The sequence below is a fragment of the Dendrobates tinctorius genome, unplaced genomic scaffold, assembly GCF_039654945.1.
Source record: "Dendrobates tinctorius isolate UK_male_01 unplaced genomic scaffold, ASM3965494v1 ptg000059l, whole genome shotgun sequence".
NCBI classification, from domain to species: Eukaryota; Metazoa; Chordata; class Amphibia; order Anura; family Dendrobatidae; genus Dendrobates; species Dendrobates tinctorius.
The window spans coordinates 5150889-5166932 of record NW_027361727.1 but is presented as its reverse complement, the minus strand read 5'-3'; the positions used below and the strand labels follow the sequence as shown (position 1 = coordinate 5166932).

The following is a 16044-nucleotide window of genomic DNA, read 5'->3' as shown; positions in this document are numbered from 1 at the left end:
GCATCTAAGCATTTTATTAATTGTCACGAAAGACGCACTACTTCATTTAGGATATCTGAAATTGAGCAAATAAACTCACAGAGGGGAGGAGATATCAAGAGATTACTAATGACCAGAGAGACTTTATGGATCTTTTAACTGGAAACCTGCCATCCTGTGGGACTAAATGGCTGCAAAGAAATTGTTTGCATTACAATACAGGATGGGCCATTTATACGGATACACCTGGGTGGGCCATTTATAAAGTTGGATCCAAAATGGCCGACTTCAAAATGGCCGCCATAGTCACCACCCATCTTGAAAAGTTTTCCCCTTCCCATATACTAATGTGCCACAAACAGGAAGTTGATATCACCAACCATTCCCATTTTATTTAGGTGTATCCATATAAATGGCCCACCCTGTACTTTTAATCCTAAGCTGATGGTACTTATCTATTTTTAAGCTGAAGCAGGGTCTTCTGTGGCCTGAGCTGCTCATGATAAAAAAACAGCTTGAAGCAGTATAGGAGATTAATTTGGTGTTCCCCATAGATATTCTGAATAGACCAGAGGCTTTAACTTGTCCACTTCACCCTTTTGAACTGCGTAAGCACATTAGAAGCAGTTGAATTCACTTGAGCCTCCACCAGGAGATTTCTACAAAAAATGTTTGTTAGTCCACATCCCTAACCTTACCTAGTCATTTTAGTGCACCTATGCAGAAAAGGTGCCCTCACAGTTAACTCCCCCTTACTATCACTCTCACAGATACAGTATTGTACCCTGAAAATATGATGTCCCAAAGTGCCCTCCACATACAGTATGATGACCTCATAGTACCCCCCAACACACACACACACAATATATCATCCCCAATGTACTCTCTCACACACAATATGGTGCTCCTGCACACTTCCCCATTCAGAACAGTGCACTGGCTAAGAATAACCAAAGAATACATGCCGGGACAGAATTAGTTAAATCAATATAAACAAGTATCAAACGTTTATTGAATACATATTTAAAAACAATAGGTACAAACAATCCAAAACTTACAGACAAAAATTTGAAATTGATGAGTTAGCTGGTGTGGGAAACCCCTAAAAAAATTAATAGGTATATAGGGCAGGATCAGTGCCTAGGAAATCATACAGCCAAGACAAGTAAGAAAAGGACATGTAACACAATAGATACTTATGCATACACACTGATAATTGATCTATTAAAAAGATATGTATGTACACACTTAAAAGCCAGTTTCCATAATGGATTTATGGGAAAATATACTGACCCATGACTAATAATTGTTCAGTAAAACATATATGCATAGACAAAGCCCAGTAAATACAGGTAAGTACAGTACTTCCCAGGCATAATCAAAAGGTCTGTGTGATGTATGGCTCTGTGCTACTAGTGCAATCTAAGCATATCCTTACTGAACATCAGAAAGGGCATGAGCTGAATTGTAGAGGAGGGTGCTAAGGGCTACCTGCTCCACCATTGTTTTCATAAGTGGAAACAATTACATCTGAAATCAGGACTTACACCTGACCTCCCAATATAGAGGGACAGCTTCCCAAATCTGGGAATATCTAGCTGCATCCGGGACAGTTCTGAGGTCTGTAAAATTGGTATACAATACAGTAGTTTTAAGATATAAGAAGCTAGAAACAAAAGGGGAGTATTTTGCAGAGGAGAGCTAAAAATGAGATTTTTGTGTACTCACCGTAAAATCTCTCTCTTAGCCCTTAATTTGGGGACACAGAACCGTGGGTGTTATGCTGCTGTCCACTAGGAGGCGACACTATGCATAATCTGAAAAAGATTAACTTTGGCTCCTCCTCTGCAGTATACACCCCTGGACGGCGTCAGCCTTCTCCAGTTTTGTGCAAAAGCATTAGGAGGAATATACCAGAAACATAACCATGCCTGTAAGAAGGCTACCATAAACGAGCTCAAACAATATGAGAACCCAAACGTAACAACGGCCCGCAAGGGCAACAGGGTGGGAGCTGTGTCCCCCAATTAAAGGCTAAGAGAAAGATTTTACGGTGAGTACACAAAAATCTCATTTACTCTGTCGCCTTATTGGGGGACACAGAACCGTGGGACGTCCCAAAGCAGTCCCTGGGTGGGAAGCAGTGGACGAATATTGTACTGACAGTTCCCTAAATTTTGGGTACTGCCGCCTGCAGGACCCGTCTACCCAGGCTCGCATACGCTGAGGACTGGGTATGCACTCTGTAGTGTTTTGTAAATGTGTGCAGGCTAGTCCAAGTGGCTGCCTTACACACTTGATGTGCCGAGGCTTGATGCTGAATGGCCCAAGAGGCCCCTACCGCCATCGTAGAGTGAGCCGTGATACCGGCCGGAAGAGCAGAATTGTTAAGGCGGTAAGCTTCTTGAATGGTGGACTTGATCCACCTAGCAAGGGTGGCGTTGAAAGCCGGTAGGCCCTTGCGAACGCCTTCTGGAAGAAGGAAAAGTGAATTAGACTTCCGGAAGGGAGCAGTCCTAGACACGTAAATACGCAATGCCCTGACAAAGTCTAGCGTATGCAGAGCCTTCTCCAATCTATGAACGGGAACCGGGCACAGAGATGGTAATGAGATTTTCTCATTGAGGTGGAAGGTGGACACAACCTTCGGAAGGAAGGATGGCACTGTACGGAGAACCACCTTGTCCTGATGAAAAACCAGGAAGGGTTGTCTGCAGGAAAGAGCTGAAAGTTCGGACACCCTGCGTAGCGAGGTGATTGCCACCAGGAAAAACCACTTCCTGTGATAGAAAGCAAAGTGAGACCTCCTTTAGGGGTTCAAAAGGAGGTGTCTGTAGTGCTGTCAAGACCAGGTTGAGGTCCCACGTCTCCGACGGATGTTTGTAGGGGGGAACCAAATCGAGAAACCCCTTGGAGAAAAGTCTTCACTTGCGTCTTGTTAGCAAAATGCCTCTGAAAGAGCACTGAAAGCGCTGACACCTGGCTCTTAAGCGAGCCCAGGGATAGCCCGGCGTCCAGGCCTGACTGAAGGAAACCGAGGACCTTTGGAAGAGAATAGGGGAGTGGGATGTGCCCACGAAATTCGCACCATGTGAAGAAAGCCTTCCAGGTACGATAGTAAGTTTTGGCTGAAGTTGGCTTTCGAGCCCTGATCATGGTTTTAACAACGTCCGATGAAAAACCTGCTTGGGTCAAAAAACAGATCTCAATGGCCACGGCGTCAAATTGAGAGCCCCTGATTTCTGGTGGAAGAACAGGCCTTGTGACAGAAGTTCGGGACGTGTGGGGAGACGCCAGGGAGCGTCTGCTGTGAGTTGCACTATGTCGGCGTACCATGTACGCCTGGGCCAGTCTGGAGCGAATAGGATGGTGGGGAACACCCTCTTGTTTGATCTTCCTCAGGACTCTGGAAATCAGGGGAAGGGGTGGAAAAATGTACAGAAGCTGGAACTGGGTCCAGTCCTGAACCAGGGCATCTGCTCCGAGCGACTGCGGATCGCGCGTCCTGGCCATGAAATTGGGAACTTTGGCATTGAGATGGGATGCCATCAGAACCACGTCTGGGGTCCCGCAACGATGGCAGATCTGATGGAAAACTTCGGGATGGAGAGACCACTCCCCCGAGTCTATTCCTTGACGGCTGAGATAGTCGGCCTCCCAGTTGTCCACACCCGGAATGTGGACCGCAGAGAGTACCGACCTCGCATCCTCCGCCCAGTGTAGGATACGTGTTACTTCGTTCATCGCCTGGATGCTGCGGGTGCCGCCTTGATGGTTCACGTATGCCACCTGGTATGCGTCCTGTATGTCTATGGAGGCGAGATATTCTCCTTCCTCCATGGACGCAACGATTGACCGGAGGGATTCCATGCGAAGGTGACGAACTCAAACATACTTATTCAGTTGCTTGAGGTCTAGTATGGGTCGGACGCTGCCTCCCTTTTTGGGCACCACGAACAGGTTGGAGTAGAACCCTCGTAAGCGCTCGTCTGCTGGAACCGGTATTATGACTCCTGCTTGCAGGAGGGATGAAACCGCTTGATGGAAGGCTCGAGCTTTGAGTGGAGGTTTTGGAGGGACAGAGAGAAAAAACCTGTGCGGTGGGCTGGTAGTAACGCGATCTTGTATCCTGAAGACACTATTTCCTTGACCCACCTGTCTTCTGTAATAGGCAGCTAGACCTGCTGAAAGAGTAGCAGTCGTCCGCCTACAAGTGGGGTGTTTTCCGGAGGGGATGAGTAATGATGAATGAAAAGTCTGAGCTTTCCCTCCCTTGGATTTTGCCTGGCTTTCCTTTGACTGCCAGTTTCTGTCCGGCCTCTGTGCCGCCCGTGTGTTGTCCCTGAGAGGGGAACTGTTATGACTAGCCTGAAGAATTCCGAAAGGATCGGAAACGAGATTGATTACGTCTTTTAAACGTGTGTTTTGGTTTCAGCTGAGGAAGGGAAGTACTTTTACCCCCGGTAGCATTGGATATCATTGTATCCAGCTTTTCACCGAAAGGACGGCCCCTGAAGTACGGGAGATTTGTTAGGGACTTTTTTAAGGCTGCATCCGCCTTCCATTGTCTTAGCCAGAGAATATGCCAGATTGTGATGGCATTTGATGCTATTTCCGCTACCCCTCTTGCAGAATCCAACGCTGCATGGACCATGTAATCTGTTACTACTGCAATTTGCACCGCCTGGTCCGCCAGCTGAGGATTTGAAGCTTGGAGGCCCTGTTGTAATAGATCAGCCCAGGCCATAATGGCCTTGGCTGCCCAAACTGAAGCAAATGCAGGAGCTAAAGAGGCACCTGCCGCCTCGAAGATTGAAGGAGCCATGCGTTCTACCTGTCTGTCTGCTGCGTCCTTGAGGGTTGAGCTGTCAGGCAGCGAGAGAAGCGTTTGCTGTCAGCCTAGAGACTGGAGGATCCACTTTAGGCGGATCTGTCCAATCCTTAGTGTCCTTCTGTGGGAAGGGGTACTTTGCTTTCAAGAATTTGCGATTGGCGTTTTCTCAGGCTGCGAAAAATGCTTAGAAAGTATTTTTTTTTTTTTTTTTGAAATTCCGGGTGATCAAGAAAGACCTCAGATGGTTTCTGAACACTTTCAAAGGAAATCTTGTGTTCTGGTACTTCAGGGGTTGGATAGCACCCGAAGGATGGAAGAGATTATATCCTCAACTAGCACAGCATTGCTAGGGGGACAAGGGAGCAGAGCGTTCCTTGTTTCGTTATCTGAGTTGGAGTCACATATGCCCTCTGAGTCTTGTGTGGTCTGGGATCGTTGTGGAGATCCACATTGTCTCTCTCTATCAGGGGACGGTCTCGGTGACCTGTAGCCACTGTCTCTCCCTGGAGGGGGACGACCTAGTGCTATGTGAGGACGCAGATGAACGCGACCTGTGGGTCCGCTTACGTCTCGAAATGTCGTAAGCGGCCTGTTCCTGATACCGGACGTCCCTTTGCTGGGTATCGTTCATAGTCGAGACATGACCCTGCAGAGCCTGCAGTAGTGAGGAGGTCAGGTTATCTATAGACTGCGACATCTGAGTCGCCCATTTTGGCGCAGTAGCGGCCGCAGAAGCGTTGCTGTTCTTTGGGTACAGTCCCAGCAGTGCGGGTACGTGCTGCCGCTGGGGAGAGTGGTCTTGCAGGCTGTGCAGACTGCGCAAAAGCAGTCTTGCCTGGTCCTTTTTTGAGCCCGACATAGTAACTATTCGCAGAGGCCCTACAGGTGTATCTACGCAGAGGAAAGGAGGAGTAGGGGAGCGTTATAGGTTACAGGAACTCACAGCTGAGTACAAAGAACCCAGCTGTGATCTTACCCCACCGGTGCTCCCCCTAGGTCCACCGCTGATAAATCCTCTTGTGCCCCCCAGAGACTGCTGTGCTGCCTTCAGTTTCTTCAGGTGCAGCAAGATGGCCACCGGATTCTGAGGTGGAGGGGGAAGGGGGCGGAGAGCTGAAAAGGGCGCGCGGAGCTATGTAAAAGCGCGCCCTTCCTGTCTCGATCCGCCCCTTCTATGACACTGTAGTGTCATTTTTCGTCATCGGGGGGCGGGCCGGGGGGTGGGAATAAGGCGGCGACTTCGGCTAGGCCGAAGCCGCGGCCTAAATTTGATAGCTCATGCCCAGAAGGGCTCCAGGATGGCGCGGTTGTCCGGGGGAGGGTCGGATTCCAACCAGACCCCCCCGGATTGAACAGTAGGCTAGCGGTGGGGACATGAGCGCCACCTGGGCCCTGTGGGGGGTCCCTTTGAGGCGCTATGCAGCTGGTGCTGCCGCAGAGACAGGGGTGCCGGGAGCCCTGTCTCTGACAAGTGCCATGCCTGCCTGCACCTCCCTCGGTCCAAACAGGAGCCCGCAGCTGGGCCGGGGTCCCTGGACATGTAAGTGGCCGAATGGTGCCTGGTACAGGCCCTACCTGCGGTGTCTCGACCTAATGCCCCCAGAGGGGGATTAGGGAGGGTGCTGCTGTCACCGTCAGGGGGCTTCGTCCTACCCTCGACCTCAACCCAGAGCCCAAGGAAACTGGGGAAGGAGGGGGGGTTCTCGACTTCGAACCAGTACCCGAGGGACTGGGTGTAACGCTAGGGGTACCTAAGATAGAGAGTGGACCCTCTGGATCGCGGATCCGGAGCCCCAGGGTCGAGCACACCAGGTGAAGACCGACCCCTATACAGGGATCGTTTGGGGCAGGACCACAGAGGACGGAGGCGCGACAGCCGGAACCAAGAGGGACGGCTCCACGGACAGAAGGAGAGGGAAGGCAAGGTACGTGGGAGAACCTAGACGGGCAGAAGGAGGAGGACGGCACCGGAGATGGGAGACAGTGCACAGGCAGGCTGGGAGGGAAGGACGCAGGAGAAAGGGAGCGACAGGGAGTGTCAGGCGGAACGCGGAAAGCTACAGTAGAACTGTAGAGGCCAGAGAGTGCAGGAAAACTACACGATCGTCAGGCGTCCTCCTAACTGCGAGGACGCCTGAAGTACAGCAGCCCCCGGATGCTCGTCACCAAAACCCGCCCTTCGGCGCCGCCCATCGCAGGGGAGACCAGGCCCGCCCCTCAGCGCCGCCCATCATGGGAGAGAGAGGAAAGACGGCGGCGAGCGCGAACCAGGGGGCGGGAAGGAGGAGCCGAGGAGAAGAGGAACTGACGGCGGGCACGTGACCGAGCGGGAGCGCGCAGGTGAGGGGATGCCGCAGCGGCCGCCGCAGCGAAAGGGGCATCGGCGGGCATAACCGCCGATGTCACAGTACCTCCCCCCTTACGGCGTCCCTTAGCGAGATTGGCCAAAAACTTTTTTAGAATGCGAGGGGCGTTGATATTCTCCCGGGACTCCCAGGACCTCTCCTCGGGACCAAAACCCACCCAATCGATAAGAAAAAGGGTCTTACCCCGGGCTTTTTTCATAGCCAAGATGTCCTTGACCTCGAAGACGTTATCAGAGATGGCAGGAGGAGGAACGATGGAAACCGGTTGGAACCGGTTCAGGACTACGGGTTTCAGGAGCGAGACATGGAAGGCGTTGGGCACCCGGAGCGAAGCAGGCAACTTTAGTTTGTAAGCCACGGCATTAATACGTCCAATCACCTCAAACGGTCCAATGTACCGAGGACTCAGCTTGTAAGAGGGAACTCTCAGACGGATATGTCGAGTTGAAAGCCAGACCTTGTCACCAGGATGGTACGGGGGTACGTCCTTCCGTCTCTTGTCTGCATGCTTCTTGATTCGGTCGTTGGCACTTTTGAGCGCATCCCGGGTCTCTCTCCAAATCTGCGAGAATTTTTTAGCAAGAGAATCAGCTGCGGGTACCTCGGTAGAGGTAGAAAAAGGCAATGGAATATTTGGGTTCTGACCGGTTACCACAAAAAAAGGTGACCTGGTGGTAGATTCACTGGGATGATTATTGTGTGAGAATTCAGCCCAAGGTAAGAGCGCAACCCAGTCGTCTTGATGAGCGTTGGTAAAGTGACGTAGGAAGGTGGTTAACCCCTGATTAATTCGTTCCACTTGCCCGTTGGTCTGAGGATGATATGCGGAGGAAAAGTCGAGAGATGTACCCATAAGCCGGCAAAGTGCCCTCCAGAAGCGGGAGGTGAACTGGACCCCCCGATCCGACAGAATCCGCTGAGGAAGACCATGCAGCCTGAAGACCTGGTGGATGAAGATCTCAGCCAACTTTGGGGCGGACGGTAGTCCCGATAAGGGAATAAAATGGGCCATCTTAGAAAAGCGATCTGCCACGACTAAGATGGTGGTACATCCGGCCGAGCGGGGCAAATCGGTCACAAAGTCCATGGCGATCTGTTGCCAGGGGGCTTCAGGAACTGGCAACGGATGAAGAAGACCGGCGGGCAAGGTCCTAGCCACCTTGTTCTGGGCACAGATTGTGCAAGAGGCCACGTAGTCCATCACATCCTGGCGAAGCGTAGGCCACCAATAATACCGGGAAAGCAGGAAGAGAGTCTTCTTGGTCCCCACGTGTCCAGCAATTTTGGAGGAATGTCCCCAGCACAACACCTCTATACGTTTGCCTGGAGGGACGAAGGTCTTACCGGGCGGAGGGGTAGCAAAATTCACAGGAGCCACGGTGATCATCCTGGAAGGCTCGATGATACAGGATGGGATTTCGTCCCTCTCTGAAGACTGCAACGACCTGGAAAGGGCATCGGCCTTGATGTTCCTATTACCCGGTCGGAAGTGAAGTTGGAAGTCAAAGCGGGAAAAAAACAAGGCCCACCTGGCTTGTCGGGCATTGAGCCTTTGGGCGGATTGCAGATAGGCCAGGTTTTTGTGGTCTGTGAGGATGGTAAAGGGATGTACAGCTCCCTCGAGTAAATACTGCCATTCAGTTAAGGCCATCTTAATGGCCAGTAATTCACGGTCTCCAATGGAGTAGTTGCACTCCGCCGGTGAAAAGATTTTAGAGAAAAAACCGCATGGAACCAGCCGTCCGGACGAAGCCTGCTGGGACAAGACCGCCCCAGCTCCAGTGGAGGAGGCATCCACTTCCAGGACAAAGGGTCTGCTGGCCACCGGCCGATGCAAAATGGGTGCTGAGGCAAAAGAACGTTTCAGAGTTTGGAAAGCTTCCTCCGCTTCAGGGGACCAGCTGTTGGTCTTCGTTCCTTTACGGGTCAGGTTCGTGATGGGTTTGGTAACCGTGGAAAAGTGAGGCACAAACTGGCGGTAATAGTTTGCGAACCCAAGAAACCGCTGGATGGCCTTAATCCCCACAGGACGAGGCCACTTGAGAACCGCATCGAGTTTTTCGGGATCCATGCTTAGACCGGAGTCGGAAACGACATATCCCAAGAAGGGTAGTGACGACTGCTCAAAAAGGCATTTCTCGATCTTGGCGTAGAGTTGGTTCTCTCGGAGACGATGCAAGACCAAGCGTACACTCCTGCGATGAGAAGGCAGATCGGGGGAGAAAACGAGGATGTCGTCCAGGTAGATGACAACACAAGAATAGAGTAGATCCCGGAATACCTCATTGATAAATTCTTGGAACACAGCGGGGGCATTGCAAAGGCCAAATGGCATGACTAGATATTCATAATGCCCGTCACGAGTATTGAAGGCCGTTTTCCACTCGTCCCCAGCACGGATTCGGACCAAATTGTAGGCTCCCCGCAGGTCTAACTTCGTGAAGATCCGGGCTCCTCTCAACCGGTCAAAAAGCTCCGGAATCAACGGAAGAGGGTAACGATTCTTGATGGTGATTTTGTTCAGGCCCCGGTAATCAATGCAAGGCCGCAGTGATCCATCTTTCTTCCGGACGAAGAAAAAACCTGCGCCTGCAGGAGAGGAAGACTTTCGGATAAACCCCTTGGAGAGGTTTTCGCGGATATATTCCGTCATGGCAGTGGTCTCGGCTGGAGAGAGAGGGTATGTTCTACCTCTGGGAGGAATCGCTCCAGGCATCAGGTCGATGGGGCAGTCATAAGACCGGTGCGGTGGCAGGGAATCCGCCTCTCTTTTGCAGAAAACATCAGCATAAGCGTGATATGGCACAGGAAGACCAGGGAGGTCTGTAGGCTTGCGCTGAGGCTGGGGACGAACCAGGTTACGTAAACATCTTGCATGGCAGGCGTGCCCCCAGCGCAGGATCTCTCCGGAGCGCCAATCGATAACAGGCTCATGCCGCCTGAGCCAAGGTAGCCCCAAAAGAATGGCGTGGGACAACTGAGGCAAGACATAAAAGGCAATCCTTTCAGAGTGGAGGGCGCCAACTTGCAGGTTTACTTCAGTGGTTACCGAGGTGACGAGCCCAGGAAGAGGTTTGCCGTCAACGGAGGTGATTGCTCGAGGATTACTTAGGACGACCACGGGAATTTGGAGCCTGTCCACCTCCTCCTGGTGGATGAAGTTGCCTGCCGCGCCCGAGTCCACATACGCCTCCACAGAGCTACGCCCCCGTCCTGAAATAAGCAGAGCTGAAACAGTAAGTGGAAGAGAGGGGGTAGAATCACCTAGGGGGCCCTCTCCTACCTGGCCTAGGCGGATGCGTTTCCCGGTCTCTCAGGACAAGTGCGTATGAAGTGGTTGGCCCCTCCACAATAGAGACAGAGTCCCTTGGACATTCTCTCCCTACGCCGTTGTTCAGACAACTTGATGCGATCAACTTGCATGGGCTCAGGAGCGGTGTTACTAGGAGGGGCAACGGTGCGCGGAATAGGAGCTTGGTATAACCTAAAGGACCTCCTCTCCCTAGCCGACTCTCGGGCGCGCTCCTGAAAACGCAGATCAATACGAGTAGCCAAGGAGATGAGATCCTCCAGGGTGGTAGGGAGGTCACGCCCGGCCAACTCGTCTTTGATTTTACCAGAAAGTCCTCTCCAAAACGCACCAACCAGGGCTTCATTATTCCACCCCAGCTCCGAGGACAAGGTCCGAAAACGGATGGCGTATTGCCCTACCGTAAGGGACCCCTGGCAGAGGTTAAAAAGGGCCTCAGTGGAGGAAGCAAGGCGTCCAGGTTCATCGAAAACCTTGCGAAATGTCTCCAAAAAACACTGGATGTTGGTCACCACCGGGTCATCCCTCTCCCATAATGGATTCACCCAAGCCAACGCCTCCCCCTCAAGGTGGGAGATTATAAAGGCCACTTTAGCACGGTCCGTAGGATACTGTTGGGGCGAAAGATCAAAGTGCAACCTGCACTGATTTAAAAATCCCCTACACAATTTTGGGTCCCCACAGTACCTGGGTGGTTTACCGAGACGGGGAGGGGGAGTAGAGACGGTGTCCCGGGCTAGGGTGGAAGCGGCCGTGGAGGACTGCAAAGAAAGCAGCCTATCATCCACGGAGGCCATATACCCCAAAATGTGAGACTGAGCATCGCGCTGTTGTGCGAGCTCCTGCTGGAGACTGACTAATAAGGGTGCGTGTGCTGGGTCTGCGGTCTGAAGAGCGGAGAGCCGGGTGTCCATGGACTTCATGAATGACATGATACGGTTCTGATTTTCTCTAAGGAAGAGCAGTTCCTTTTGAGTGGCAGCCGCGGCACCGGCGGGGTCCATGGCCTGACGATACTGTAACGCTAGGGGTACCTAAGATAGAGAGTGGACCCTCTGGATCGCGGATCCGGAGCCCCAGGGTCGAGCACACCAGGTGAAGACCGACCCCTATACAGGGATCGTTTGGGGCAGGACCAGAGAGGACGGAGGCGCGACAGCCGGAACCAAGAGGGACGGCTCCACGGACAGAAGGAGAGGGAAGGCAAGGTACGTGGGAGAACCTAGACGGGCAGAAGGAGGAGGACGGCACCGGAGATGGGAGACAGTGCACAGGCAGGCTGGGAGGGAAGGACGCAGGAGAAAGGGAGCGACAGGGAGTGTCAGGCGGAACGCGGAAAGCTACAGTAGAACTGTAGAGGCCAGAGAGTGCAGGAAAACTACACGATCGTCAGGCGTCCTCCTAACTGCGAGGACGCCTGAAGTACAGGAGCCCCCGGATGCTCGTCACCAAAACCCGCCCTTCGGCGCCGCCCATCGCAGGGGAGACCAGGCCCGCCCCTCAGCGCCGCCCATCATGGGAGAGAGAGGAAAGACGGCGGCGAGCGCGAACCAGGGGGCGGGAAGGAGGAGCCGAGGAGAAGAGGAACTGACGGCGGGCACGTGACCGAGCGGGAGCGCGCAGGTGAGGGGATGCCGCAGCGGCCGCCGCAGCGAAAGGGGCATCGGCGGGCATAACCGCCGATGTCACACTGGGGAAGGAGCGACATGGGGAAGAGCCATCTCGACCTCAACCGGGTACCCCTTAATAGGGGACCGAGGAGGGAGCCATGCCGGGGGTCTCACTGGAGACCCGCTTTTCTTCATCTGTAATCCGTTGAAAAAAATTAAGGAAAAAAACGGAAGAGAGAAAAAAATCTTAGGTGTGCCTCCTTGCGACACTAAGCAAAAACTGGAGAAGGCTGACGCCGTCCAGGGGTGTATACTGCAGAGGAGGAGCCAAAGTTAATCTTTTTCAGATTATGCATAGTGTCGCCTCCTAGTGGACAGCAGCATAACACCCACGGTTCTGTGTCCCCCAATAAGGCGACAGAGTAATCCTTTATATTCTAAGAAATTGTGGGAATCTCAGCTGATGGATACCTGCCGATATTGATGTCTGCCATATTTTAACAAGATACTCTAGATGAAGGCATTAAGATTTTTAATTTTTATCCTTTGGAAAACATTTTAGATCTTTGGTTTACATCATTGGTCCACTAGATAGCAGCACATTTTAATCCTTTAAACCAGGGTTCCCCAACTCCAGTCCTCAAGGCCCACCAACAGGTCATGTGTTCAGGGTTACCTTAGTATTGCTCAGGTGATAATTGCATCACATGTGCAATACAAAGGAAATCCTGAAAATATGATCTGTTGGTGGGCCTTGAGGACTGGAGTTGGGGAACTATGCTTTAAACTTCCTGTAAGAACTTGAGGCCTGGATTACGTCTGCTCAATTAATGTTATTTAGATCAACATTTTTATTATCACATGTCTTGCGTTCAGGTAACAATTTTAATTTTCTAAATGTCATCACACCCACTTCATAACACCTCATTAAATTCATTACAGTTTTATACAGCATTGGCAACTCATTTCAACTCTTCATGAAGATTTAATTGTTGTTGTTTTTATTGTTATTAATAAATTAAGGTAAAAGGAATATAAACATTGAAGTAAAATAACAAATGATCATATATACCTATAGCTAGTAAGGAGAAGAGCTCATCACAAGCTACTGTAAATACAATTTCTAGTCCTTCGAACCCCTAAAAGGTATTTTCTTTTTAAAGTCTGCGTCATTCCCTTGACACTGGCCTTGAAGGAACAAATCTTGTGGAAAAATCTGAAAGGGGAAAAAAATAAAAGTTCAGTCTGTCGGTGAATAGATTTGATGCCCAGAACATTTCAGAGAAAGATATACCTGGCTACAATCATATTGGCTAAACCAACAATCAAAGTCAATGGATTAACAGAGAATTCCAGACAGGAAAATAGGTGATAAATATTTTTATTAATCAATTAATGGTGACAAAAAAGATTATATAAAATATACACACAAAATCAATGTGCACGTATGCAGGACTAAGATATAAAAAGGAAATAATATAAAAAGGCCATATTGGAAAATGGTAGCCCAAAAAGGTAATAAAAACCATATAATAGACCTCAAGTACCAATAAAAAAACAAATATAAAAAGTGTACGTGATTAAAAAACAAAATCATATATAAAGTGCATATAATATATATATTGTAGGGATTCGCTCTAGTAGGTAATGGCAGGGCTGAAGCAACGAGGCAACACACAGGCTTAAAGTCTAATTTCAGTGGTTTAATGTCACTTTGCAAACAGCAGGTTAACAGAAAAAAAGGGAAAAACATAAATGTACTCCAGCTTGGAGAACCACTGGTCTCAGACTCACCCCTTGCACGGGACGGGCTTAACTAAGCGGCTGCCAAGTCCTGCGGCATCCGCCAGGTGCCATTCCGTGGGTTGTTGAGAGTCTTGCTGCTATAGTCCTGCAGCACGGGGATCCTGTATACAAGTTCAGGCTAAGTCCAGCCAAGTTCCTGTAACTTCCAGACACACACTCACCCTGTGCCAAATACCAACCTCCATTACATAGCCCATAACCCCTCCCACCGGTGAGGTAGACATCACATGGGCTGATCACGTGGACCATGACATCATCACAGGTCCTGTCTTTAGGGAAAAACCCGGCCAAACGTTAATCTGCTGGGAGAAATGTATCTCCCATCCAGTAAAAAACCCTTTACTGTACCACAATATATATATTTATATATAAATAGACACTATGTGCATGATAAATCCATGCTTATACCAATACCAAATAAGAGTAAAAAGTGCAGATAATGCAAGAAAAACCCCCTGACGAAGAAAGCCTTTCCAAAACACGCGTCGGGGTGCGTGTGTCTATGTGACCTGGAAACCCTTAAAGGTATATTGCCCTCCATATTTCATTCCCCAAGTACTTTTTTTTTTAGCACTATTCTAATAGTGAAGGAGGCCATTCACATGTCTGATTTTTCGTAGACCAAGCAGTCCCTCCAAAATCATGGAGACATGGGTAATATTCATCCAAGAGTAAGATCAAAATCTGCAATGCACGTCTATGGGTCCTGGAAAAACCCAGACAGCACTAGGGTGCCATTCAAGTCTTGTTCGTTTTTCATGGACTGCTAGATAGTTACATTTTATTTTTTTGTCTTTCTCGTCCACGAAAGACTGATGGAACATAGTGCAAACTATAATAAAACTCGAATTAAAAAAACACTGATGAAACTTACTGATTTTCCCATACATGAAAAATCACTGATTTCCAAATGAACTTTTATGTAGTCATAAATAAGCAGAGAACAGCTCAGAAAAAAAGTCTGCCGCTAGCATTGTGCAATATAATAAAAAGCCTTTCTAGCTCAATACACATGTATTAATGAAAAAAAGTGCACAAGTGTCCATATTCTTTTAAATTAACATGATCAATTACGGATATGTAGGGTTTAAATGGATTTTTATAAAAGTACACTACATAAAGAAAGTAGCGGTAATTACGATTTTGGGATTGGATAGATCATGAGAACAAAATAATTTCTATTTTCAAAAATTACCAGCTTATACTTGTTTTATAAATTGAACCCCATCTATATTAAATCACCATAATGCTATCTCTGGAGTGGTGGTGTTGAAAATGTGCTAATTGATAAGGAAGATATCTAAGTGGGAGGTCTAGCTTCTCAAGTATTGCAAAACTGCACACAAATTATAGATATATTTAGAGAAATCAAGCAGAAATAATTAATTTGCACATGTGATTATAACACACGCCATTTTACTGGATTTTTATAGCCAGAAAGGGGTTAAAAAATACAATAAACTCATATATTCACCTTTCCTTGGCCATTTCCATATCAGTCGCACCGCTATCACTCCATTGTCTTCTCTCAAAAAGGTCTTTTTTCTTTTCTGGTCTGGCCTTCTTTCACTCCAAGCTCACGGCAGGCACTGCCAATAGTGACTAGGCCCCATTGGTCACTAGTGGCATGAGAATACAAGTTTACTATTTTTTTCTGCTCGCCATATTTGAGTTTCACTGAATTTATCAAAATCTAATCTTCCCCATCAATTGAAAAACAGTCCCCTTACACAGGCCGATAATTGGATCTAATTCTCTTTCATTATGTTTTAATAAGCTTCCTTTGCAAAATTAAATCTTGGTAAGGGACATGTCTAAGCAAGTTTGTGCAGCCTGCAATTAGCAAAAGACATTTGCTTCTGCCAAACTACTGCCATCGATCAACTAGGACTGCATTACATAAATTGATGTCTAAATAAAAGTACATGTAGAAGCTAATTGCATATTGCTAAGGTTTCTTGCAATATCTGTATTCAACTGCAAAGTGTCTGATTCTTTCTTAAGGGTGTATTCATACTTGGCAGATTTATTTCTACAGTAGTTTCGCCCTGTGTGAACTTACCCACAGGCTTGTATCACACATACTGTCACGATCCATTTTTTGATTTGTGGCAGATCTGGTTTCTTTAACTTAAAACT

At 49.1% G+C, this 16044-nt stretch overlaps 1 long non-coding RNA gene across 3 annotated transcripts in view; it reads right to left on the bottom strand.

The window, feature by feature from the left end:
* Positions 1-12921: 12921 nt before the first annotated feature.
* LOC141092445 (uncharacterized) overlaps positions 12922-16044 on the bottom strand; it is an 83752-nt gene continuing 80629 nt past the window's right edge. Inside the window, exons 4-5 of one of the 3 annotated variants that reach the window (XR_012232799.1) lie at positions 15380-15524; positions 12922-13315 (exon numbers count right to left, since the gene is read on the bottom strand). This is a non-coding gene — a long non-coding RNA (uncharacterized lncRNA). Of the gene's footprint in view, positions 13316-13916; positions 14042-15379; positions 15525-16044 lie in introns of those variants that run through there. The other 2 variants (XR_012232800.1, XR_012232798.1) reach the window with 2 other exon arrangements.